The sequence below is a fragment of the Xyrauchen texanus genome, chromosome 17, assembly GCF_025860055.1.
Source record: "Xyrauchen texanus isolate HMW12.3.18 chromosome 17, RBS_HiC_50CHRs, whole genome shotgun sequence".
Classification (NCBI taxonomy): domain Eukaryota; kingdom Metazoa; phylum Chordata; class Actinopteri; order Cypriniformes; family Catostomidae; genus Xyrauchen; species Xyrauchen texanus.
The window spans coordinates 37,632,002-37,643,129 of NC_068292.1; the positions used below are offsets into that span (position 1 = coordinate 37,632,002).

Consider the following 11,128-nt stretch of genomic DNA (forward strand, 5'->3'; position numbering starts at 1 on the left):
CAGTACACTACATAGCTGAGGATCACAATAAAAAAAAACAGTAGCTCTCCATAAAAGCATGTTGTCCTTGCTAACAGGAATAAATTAGATGTTTTCCTTAACCATTGTCCTGGTCCACTGGTAAAGTTATTTCAGTCATTTTTGTCATATGCAAACTGTGGGTCCATCTAGTGGCAGAAAAAGTACTTTCATGAGTAGAGGACTTGAAAGGTGATGAAAGATTTCACAAGAGCCCCTCACTTCTTCTGCTTGGGTGCTGGTCTGCAAGACATGAAAAATCGATTGGAGTTAGAGAAAAAAATCAAGAGTGAGTTCTAAATCACAGGCCTTGTGTACAGCCATTGAAAAGGTGTAGACTTTTGCATGTCAGAATATATACAGTGCATTAATAATGTATTCAGACCCCTTCATTATTTTGAATCACATTTTGTCATGTTGCAGCCTTATGTTAAAATGCTATAAAAAAAAAAAAGAAATTACACTCCATAGCCCATTAAGACAAACCAAAAACCAGATTTTGATAACTTATATCACACTGACATAAGTATTCAGTTCCTTAACTCTGTACTTATTTGAAGCACCTTTGGCAACGATTACAGCCTCAAGTATTTTTTTGCCCACATGAATTTGGGGATTTTCTGCCATTCTTCTCTGCAGATCCTCTCAAGCTCTTTCAGATTAGATGGGATACAGCTCAAGAATACACGCACAATTTTGAAGGGAATAGTGTGAAGAATATGGTGATTAGCAAGTATGCATACAGACTCTCATTTGTGTGCACGCATAATTCAAGTATGGAAAATATGCAGGTTTCTGCATGAGGCCTTTGGCCTTAGAACCATCAAGACTTACCTGTAGATTCCCACAACAACTGCGTGGTCTCTCTCATATGGCTCAAGTGTCAGCTGCTCCTGGGGTTTCATGTTCTCTACACTCATCTTCTTAACCTCTGATGCAAACACTGCCTCTGGAGCTGCTGTTTTATAGAATCAATTCCATGCCACATATATTTGCAAAAATATAAAGTATTGCAAAATAAAATAAAGTTTTGCAAAACAAAAAAGTATTGAGCAAACAAAAAAAAAAAAAATTTAAAAACAAAAATTAAGTATCACAAACGTAAAATAAAGTATCGAGAGAAAAAAAGAAAGTTTTGCAAACAAAAATAAAGAATTGCAAAATATAAATAAAATATAGCAAAAATCAAGATGTAATTAAATGCAAAAATCAATGACTGTTGTAAAATAATCTAAAGATCTTTTATCCTTTTTTTTTATCTCTGCAACAGATTTTTAGGCAGCAATGATTTTGCCACACATCTTTTTCTTTGCAATGCTCCTTTTAATCTGCATTTCCATCACGTGTGAGCTCGTGATACCGTTTTGCCTTTGCGCTTCACTTTTCTCTGCGTTTCACTTTATGGCACTGTTTTGACGTGGGGGTGGAGTCAGGGGATTGGGGCGTGTACAACGGGCTCAGTGATGCCTCTCTGGAGTTACGTCATTAGCTTGAGACGCGGATCAAACATCATGGCTGAGCACAGGCATGCAGGTGGATCTCAGGTATATAAAGTTGATTGTTTAAGGAAACTCATTTTAAAATATTCAATGGGGTATACCCGTCAAGTGAATTTTTAAGACAACGGTTTAATTTTGAAGAAAATGCCTGTACTTTTTGTCAAATTGACAGACACGTTCTGATCATCTTTTTTTTTCTCGTTTTCTTCAAATACTTTTTGGGAAAATATGTCTTATTGGTTGGAATCAAAGATTCACTCACTGCCCACTTTTGCTAGGAAACATGTTATGTTTGGAGTGCTGTTGGACGAGAAAAGAAATGAATTTCTTATTAATGTAATGTTGATACTGGGCACATTTTTCATTCATAAGTCCAAATGTATGAAGATCGAAACCTTATTTTTCTGTATTTAAAAGAGAATTGATTTGTAATTTCTTTCCAGCGTTGGAATGTATGTAAAGTAAAAAGGCCCAGAAATTGGCTGGAATAATAAGAGACCTTGAGCTCTTAAAAGAGGAATAAAGAGACCCCTCTGTATTTGTATTTTATACATTGAATTTATTTATTTTATTTTAACTGATATGTGCCTTGCTTAATACTCATTTACCTGTACTTACCAATGCCATTGTAGATGTACATTCTGTTTTTTGTTCTGTACTTGGTGTTCAATAAAAAAAAAAAAAAAAATTGTTTCCTTTTATTTAATTAGCATTAAATGTGTTTTAACAGCGTTTGCTTCAGATAAAGAAGTTAGAGATCAGTTAAAGCGGTGGATTTATTAGCCATACTCGCTAACATAGCCAGCATCTGCAGTTTATTCTCTCTCAGTTGATTGGACTATTGATTGATTCTTATGTTTATTTTATAGATTATAATTGTCTATACCATAGTATGTTGTCTTCTAAAAAAGTAAACTCCATATTTAAAAATATATAAATAGATGTTACATTATCACTGTTAAAGGAGACAATAAATAGATTACAAATAAAAAGTTAAACGATCGTAACAAATAAGCATCCCAGGAAACGATCTACAAACAATAAAAAGAACATCACCTATAATGTTAATTGTGCAAAAGCGAAACAAATTTAACAGATTGATTCTTAAGAGTGATAACCTGGTTATATCCTGCTGAGTATACTCGAGGCAGAGAAACAGCAGGAGAAAGCTGTTGTTGTTGTTGTTGCTGCTGACCCGCCTGAATATGACCGAAGATTTGAGTCAGAACACTAATAAGATTCGTCACGACATCTGGATATTCTCTCTGCTAAATGTGACATGGCAAATCATTACATGAGATGACCTAGATACACGTACATTTACTGTGAGCATTGTAAGAACTTAAGTAGCTTGTGAACAGGTTCGTTGAGCAATGGAGGAGTCAGGAGACAGCGAAGCAGGTTTGAAATCAGCACTTTAATTTCTTTCACGAACATACGACGGTCACCGCCGTAGAAATGTAACATAAACAAAACAATATCACACTCTGTGGAGCTTTCTGGATGCTCTCCCTCTCGACACTTGGCGCCCCTTTAAATGTCTTTCTCCGTATCACTACAACAAGACACAGGTGTTAGAGATAATTACAAACCAGGTGACAAGCCTTACCGCTCTCTCTCCGCAGACTGACACACGACCACGCCCCCATGCCACATAGCTGTATAACGCAGGGTTAAGAATATAGGGGATGTGAACATTTTATATTTCAAAACTTTATTTTTAAAGACAGAACACATGCACGTTTGTTACGATCGTTTAACTTTTTATTTATAATCTATTTATTGTCTCCTTTAACAGTGATAATGTTACATCTAAATATGGAGTTTACATTTTTTAGAAGACAACATACTATGGTATAGACAATTATAATCTATAAAATAAACATAAGAATCAATCAATAGTCCAATCAACTGAGAGAGAATAAACTGCAGATGCTGGCTATGTTAGCGAGTATGGCTAATAAATCCACCGCTTTAACTGATCTCTAACTTCTTTATCTGAAGCAAACGCTGTTAAAACACAGTTAATGCTAATTAAATAAAAGGAAACAATCAACTTTATATACCTGAGATCCACCTGCATGCCTGTGCTCAGCCATGATGTTTGATCCGTGTCTCAAGCTAATGACGTAACTTCCAGAGAGGCATCACTGAGCCCGTTGTACACGCCCCAATCCCCTGACTCCACCCCCACGTCAAAACAGTGCCATAAAGTGAAACGCAGAGAAAAGTGAAGCGCAAAGGCAAAACGGTATCACGAGCTCACACGTGATGGAAATGCAGATTAAAAGGAGCATTGCAAAGAAAAAGATGTGTGGCAAAATCACTGCTGCCTAAAAATCTGTTGCAGAGATAAAAAAAAAAGGATAAAACATCTTTAGATTATTTTACAACAGTCATTGATTTTTGCAATTAATTACATCTTGATTTTTGCTATAGTTTATTTATATTTTGCAATTCTTTATTTTTGTTTGCAAAACTTTCTTTTTTTCTCTCGATACTTTATTTTACGTTTGTGATACTTAATTTTTGTTTTAAAATTTTGTTTTTTGTTTGCTCAATACTTTTTTTGTTTTGCAAAACTTTATTTTATTTTGCTATACTTTATATTTTTGCAAATATATGTGGCATGGAATTGATCCCATACTGTTTAATCAATGCAGTTTGCCTAAAGTAAGCAATAGAGAAAAATTTAACAATGGAAGTTTAAGATTTGACTTTTGACCAAGTATAAAAAACAGATTCAAACAGTTGAATAATCTTTTCTAAAAGTATCAAAATAATTCATAGGTGTTGTTGGTGTTAGGTTAATGATGCATTTATCTAAATTAGAAGTATTATTCTGAATGAAGAGTTTAGTCTTAAAGTAAGAACGTTAACATTATTAAAAGCATTTTAATAATTGTATTACCTTGATGGAAATAACAAAATGGCCTCCATTCTTTAGGAAGTTGTGTGCATTGAGGGCAACAATTCTTGTTTGGTCAGGCTGAGCAACATCAGCAAAGATGACATCCACCATTCCTTCAAGGATACAGAAGCAGTGGTTCAATAAACAACCTGGAACTACATTTTCTAAGTTAAAAATAGTCATATCTTTGGAACTTACCAACAAGCATGCGATACTTGTGTGGGTGTCGTGCATCTTCAATGATGGGAATAATGTTGGTTCTTTTCTTTGCCACATTCAGTAAGTCTCTGCCTGATCTGTGGGAGAACTCCACAGCGTACACCAGCCCGTCCTGTAAGCAAACCAAAATTTGAAAATATATTTTAAATTCATTCTAAATATACAGAAAAAAATCACATACTTTAAAGAGGGCTCGCCGGAATCAGAGCCAAAAACAGTATCATAATACAGTTTAACCAAACCAAAAATGCAAATCTGCTTTTATTTATTGATTAGATGATACAAATCATTGACTATTACTGAGCTACAAACATGGAGACACCTGAATTAAAATTAAAGGAATAGTTCACACAAAAATGAAAATTCCCTCATCTCTTACTCACCCTCATGTCATTCCAGATGTGCTTGACTTTCTTCAGCAAAACACAAACAAAGATTTTTAGAAACATATCTGAGCTCTGTAGGTCCATCCAATGCAAGTGAATGGTGATAAGACCTTTGTAGCCTTAAGTGGTGACTTAAATATTGTTCCGTTTCTCACCCACACCTATAATATAGCTTCTGAAGATATGGATTCAAACACTGAAGTCGTACGGATTACTTCTGTGTTTCCTTTGTGATTTTTGGAGCTACAAAGGTCGGATCACCATTCACTTGCATTGTATGGACCTATAGAGCTAAGATATTTTTGTAGAGATCTTTGATTGTGTTCTGCTGAGGAAAGTCATCTGGGATAGTATGAGGATGAATACATTTTTGAGTATGCAATGCATGTTTTAATGATGTTAAATGTGGAAATTAACAAAAGCAAAGTACACTTACCGGTCCAACAACATCAGATATGTGAGATACAGTCGTCCCTGATGCAGCTCCTAAGTACATGACCTTTGCTCCAGGCTTGATGTGGATCTGGTCTATACCTCCTAAAATTGCTGCAGCCAGCTTCGAGCGGAAAGGATTCCACGTTCTGTACTCAATCTTTGTTTCTCCTTCCTTCAAAAAAGGGAATTGCATGTAAACATACATGGATCCGATGCTTTCTAGAATAAACTGAGAGAAAACTAGAGACATCACTATAAACTCACCTCAACACTTATTCTTTTCTCTCCATACACAGATTCTCCAATTACCATGTTCTTTGTGACCAGGGCATCCTCCTTACCACGGCAGATGAAAACCCCTGTGATTTTCAAATGAAAGTTAATTAAGAAAAGAACGAACCTCCAAAACACAATCTACCTTTAAATTTGAGAATATAACGACACTATTGACTCACCTTCATGTCTATGAAGCTCTACGGTCACCTTTTTGCCCCCCCTGAATCCTCCTCTTCCTCCTCCACGGCCTCTGGGAGTGCCACGGCCGCCCCCTCGCCCACGGAAACCTCCTTCACCACCAGGTAATCTGAATCCTCCACCTTTATCAGTTAATATTAAGGTATGTTTTAGAATAGATACACCTTTGTAACGGGCTGGAAAGGTTCTTTAGAATTGTCAGATATTTCATCACAAGTATCTCTATTTATTGACAGCCTTAAGTCTCAAAATCTTCTAAATAAATACATTTCCTAAATCCTTTGAATAAAATTATACAATTGTATAAATGTAAATAGGCAGTTGAAATGACATGTAATGTATTGTCACTACAGAAAAGGGACATTCTTTTTAGTCTGATATTTTCATAATTTGGCTGAACAGAAAACACGGACCTCGATCATAAAAAGTACTTTTCAAATTGTGTTTATATGTTTTTAAAGCATTTTCAAGTAAAATGTGGCAAGTATGACAGTCAAATACATAAATGTATCAAAATAAACAATAAGAGTAGAAATAAAATTCAAATGTATTGGGATTACATAGATCGATGCTGCATTTTGTTTTGTTTCTTCCAATTGAACATGTTTTTAGAAAGCCACAGATATATATATATATATATATATATATATATATATATATATATATATATATATGTATATATATATATAAAATTTTAGATTTTCTTTAAGCATATTTTGTTTTGGAGTGAATTTGAAAGACTTCAGAAAACAATACGAGTCTATGGGAAAATCTAGATTTTTTATGAGCACATTTATAATGTGACTATTGTGTGCCTTTAGCAAGTTGTGAAGTTCTGTGAGGATTCATTTCCCCTCACCAAAATTTTGTAAATTAATTTCAAAGTGTCAGCTACTGACACTTTTTTTAAAACCACTTTTAATAGCCAGCAGCCATATCACCATGTAGCTCAACACTGGTTGCCTACTGAAGCTAAGGAGGGCTGAGCCTGGTCAGTACCTGGATGGGAGACCTCCTGGGAAAACTAATGTTGCTACTGGAAGAGGTATTAGGGAGTGCTCATCCTGCAGACTGTGTAGATCCTAATGCCCCAGTATAGTGACGGGGACACTAGATTGTTAAAAGGCACCATATATACGGTGTATGTCACAGTTATACAAAACAGGACGCGTGTTACAGTCGGAGGTTGCACTCCAAATAAACATTATCCGTCACTCAGCTGGACACGAGTTGTAAAATTTAGGTCATGGTTACTTTTATCCACTTTTGCAATATTTCTACATTGAAAAGTGCCTGTTCTCATGGTAACAGAGCTCTCTCTATCTCAAACACACACACAAATACAGAAAAAGAGAAGCCACGTAAACATTGTTTTTATCTGTCAAAAATTTGTTAAAGCCATCCTACCGGTGTCTGAGAAGCGATCATTCTAAAATTACCTCAGGAATTATCGAACAACTCCTATTTTAAACATGCAATTAAATGTAGTATAGTTGCCAAAAGCTATATCTGTTTTTATGATGAATAACAGTGACATCCTAACCTACAGATTTATTCTCCACATATTCATTTTGTATGGTAATGGTTCGAATAGGGGTACTGTGTGGTTTGTTGGGTCGAATTGCATTCTCACCACAAGCGAACTGCTCCATAGTTTGATTCATCCAGGTGGTCTTGGACCGATTGTTATGGTACGAATTTAACGGTAGCCAGCTAGTACATGATAGCTGTGCAGTGTGTAAACATCTCTCTCCTGGCCTTAAGAGATGCCAGCATACTAGTGACCGAAGCTACAGTCCATGGCATTTATAGCTTCATTGTTAGTGCATCCGACTCCCATGTCCATCACCGGTTCATATCCCATGAACAAATCCAGGTCGATTAGGACCAGTGACATGAATCTGAGAGCTACTGCTGTGTACACATATGCCTAAAAGAACTGAACTAATGGTAAAATGCACCAGGTTCCGAATTTAGTGCTCTAAAATGAGCCACATATGAAAACATATTAAAATGAATGCAAGTATAATTGAAAATGCCAGATTTACATTTGGGTTTTAAATTAAAATTGAGTTGAAGTTACCACAAGTTTATATGTCCATACTTACCACCACCACCACCACGACCTCCACGGAATCCTCCTCTGCCACGGCCTCTGCCCCCGAAGCCCCCCTCTGAAACCGCCACCACCACCACCACCACCACCACCTCTCGGACTGAATCCTGACAACAGGGATTAAATAGTTGGGCTCATTGAAAAGAAACGGTAAAACATGATACCTCATTCTAAATAACAAGCTGGAGTTTAAATGGCCACTATAACCACAACAACAATACTGAGGTCTCGCTCAGAGATTGTGCACTAAACGAAATTCATTTAATTTGTTGTTGGAATAAAATTAAAATTGTCGGACAGACAAGACAATTTCCTAAACTCATGTGGTGGTCTGCACCAATGTGTGTAAACAAACTCATAAAAACAACACTTGCTCAAAACGACAAGGCAGCAACGAAACTATAATAGTAGCACTGTAATAATTTTATAATGAAATAAACACCGAAATTGAGTAAACTAAATGTTTAGTCTCTTTAGTAAACGTGGGGACTGAAGCCCCTCGCGCGCAGCATGGTTGTTCGCACGCGCCTGCTATTCACGGCAAAAAGCTTCATTATATCAACTTTGCGATAATGTTTTTTTGGTAACACCACGTTAACAATGTTTAAACACAGTAATAAACAGTAACACTATCAGGACATTTCGACATTTATAGAATTGGCACACATTATACATACATTTATGCATATATACAGTGACATTTATTTGTTTTCACATATTTATATGTGCTAATGTTTCATCGTACGACGTTAGAAAAAAATTTAGATGCACGAGAAATGTAAATCGCTTACCTGGTTTCATTTTAGCTCATGATATATGGCTTATCCCCTTCGATTATAACAGTTGCAGCATATACAGATAGCGTTGCAATGCTTTTCCTCTGAACTTGTTTCAGCAATGTGATTAGGTAGCCACATGTGCGGCAAACGTCTTTTCCCATAATGCACTTGTAAAGGAAAACAAAATCTTTGGCTCTCGCTTTTTTGGCCTCGCCATCTAGTGGGCAAGACCTGCAACTACAATCAAGTGCCTTTGCACTACCGTGTTTCCCCCCCTGGAATCATATGGATTACTTTCATATGATGTCTTTATGTGATATTTGGACCTTCAGAGTTCTAGTCACCGTTCACTTGCACTGTGTGGACCTACAGAGCTGAGATATTCTTCTAAAAATTTTAATTTGTGTTCTGCAGAAGAAAGAAGTCAGGGATGACATGAAGTTTTTCATTTATGGGTGAACTATCCTTTTAATAATGTTCTTCATGTCACTTAAATAATTTTACAGTTTTTATGACAAACTAATTTATATACCTGCAAATCCTACATTTCTTTTCATGTTTATTTTTCTCATAAATCAACAATAGGATCAAGCAAGCGATTGGTTTTGGGTTGATGTTATATTTTAGTATAAACAGAGCTAGAATAGATCTTTTTGTATTAAGAGGGATGTAAATGATGTATGGTTTCTTACACATAACACTTATTTAACATTCTCTTGAGATCTCATACAGCTCATAGTATCTAAGAAGATGGAACTGTTTATTTAATGAACCAGAAATTAAATGAACTTTGTTAAATCTGGTGTAAAAAAAAGAAAGAGCAAAAACAGGGCTTTAAATAATCACGAGAGCACTTACCATGCACAATCATGAATATAAACTAAAGACAGAAGATATGGATGACAAAATTAACCAAATAGTACAATGTTTCATACTATCTCTGTCAAACACATCTTGCTTTATATTAAATATAAGAATCATTTGCAGTGCCTTTTAATTTATTGGGTGTTAATCCCCAACCTTTTTGGTGTATTACATATCTGTCATTGAAATAAATAATTACTTCCCATCATTAGCTTGTGTGTACTGTACACTAGGCTATATCACATAGTCTGAAAAATTGTTCAAATGAAAAAATAAAAAGTGTCATGAAAGTGCATGTATTTTTATTTAGTATATTGTGCATTCAGCAAACTACAGTGTAATGAAAATGTACCTATAGAATTAGTCATAACATTGCTGATCTAGATATGCACAAGTGTGTACTTCAGCTAAGTATGAGCCTTGATATTATGGTCACTTAAACATATACCTTTGGTCTGGATCTGGCTTATCGTCTCAGACAAGACCACTCTTTACTAAGAAAATTAAGCCAAGAACAGGTCAGCACTGTATCTTAACCATTACAGAGAATTCACAAGAATTATATTGTTCAGCATTCTCTCAAAATTCAATTGAATGGACAGCCTTGTCCTTGGACCAACATGTCTTGACTCCAACTCTGCTGAGTTTTATATATGATGTGCAAGTGTATGCTTATTCTATGCATATTCAACATGCCTATGATAGGGAATGAAATGTCTTTCTTTAATAATATATTTTTTTTTTTCAAAGCTAGACAATGCTGTTGTCTTTAAGCACCTTTTAGGCATACACTCTTAATACTTATAAACTGAATGTATAAATACACTTATACACCTCATAAGCAATGATGTAAGATCAGTAGTGTGTGTTAAGCAAGCACAGTACACAGCTGCAAATATATACATGTTACTTATTATATACATTGCATTTAAATTCAAGCTGAGGTTTAAAAGAAATAATTCAAACAAAAAGGAAAATAGTTTTGTCATTTACGCAGCCTTGTGTTGTTGCAAACTTGTATGACTTTCTTCCATGGAACACAAGAGGAGAATTCTTTAATGTTTGCGTTGCTCTTTTTTCCATATGGATAGTGACTGAGGTGAGGGGTGCAGCTACATATTTAATTGCACCACTTTTAGTTGCATTGCATACCTTGCATATATGGTTTTTGCACCTCTTACTGAGGTTGTCAGTGCCTAATATTCTGACGAAGGGGTCGTTCAGAACGAATGCGTTGTTGTACAAAAAAAAAAAAAAAAAAAAAAGAAGCAAGACAAAGCGCAACGAATATAGAACTCAGGTCTCGAGATGCATGTTTTTAAAAATGAACGTTTTTAACACAGTGTCTAAAATATGCTGCCCTCCTGCAGGGGGCGCCGTAAAAACAGGAAAGCTCAAACACAGCGTGTTAATGTATAATCAGGGTT

General features: G+C 35.5%; 1 pseudogene; it reads right to left on the reverse strand.

The window, feature by feature from the left end:
• Positions 1-236: 236 nt before the first annotated feature.
• On the reverse strand, positions 237-8,859 carry LOC127657687 (rRNA 2'-O-methyltransferase fibrillarin-like; annotated as a pseudogene).
• Between the last annotated feature and the right edge of the window lie 2,269 nt (positions 8,860-11,128).